Genomic DNA, 401 nt, shown 5'->3' with positions numbered 1-401 from the left:
GTGACGAGTCGTTTGATTTTATCGTTCTTACGGTTCCTGCTTTATTTGTCTTACGAACGGCTCATTACATGCTTTTTAAAAACATTTCAGCAAAAGTTCATTATATTTTCAATAAATTATTTCCATCAGATACAACCCATACAGCAGGAATGTCCCAAATACATCATAGGGATATCTTGAAGATATCACATACCCAAAATATATCTTTAGGATATCCTTATGATATATTTTGAACATCTCTGCTGTGTGGGAATTATCTCAATTGAGATCTTACATATGAAATTTTACAGAAAACTCATATGAGTTTTATTAGGTGGTAAACTTAGTTCCTGCGGTTTTTTTGTTTAAAAAACTCATTTATTTCGACATCAAAAGCAAAAAATACATTAATCGAAGTATTT

This window comes from Odontomachus brunneus, unplaced genomic scaffold, assembly GCF_010583005.1.
Source record: "Odontomachus brunneus isolate Ranch 3 - 2012 unplaced genomic scaffold, Obru_v1 Obru_scaffold_172, whole genome shotgun sequence".
NCBI lineage: Eukaryota > Metazoa > Arthropoda > Insecta > Hymenoptera > Formicidae > Odontomachus > Odontomachus brunneus.
Note: the sequence above shows the minus strand (reverse complement) of the source record.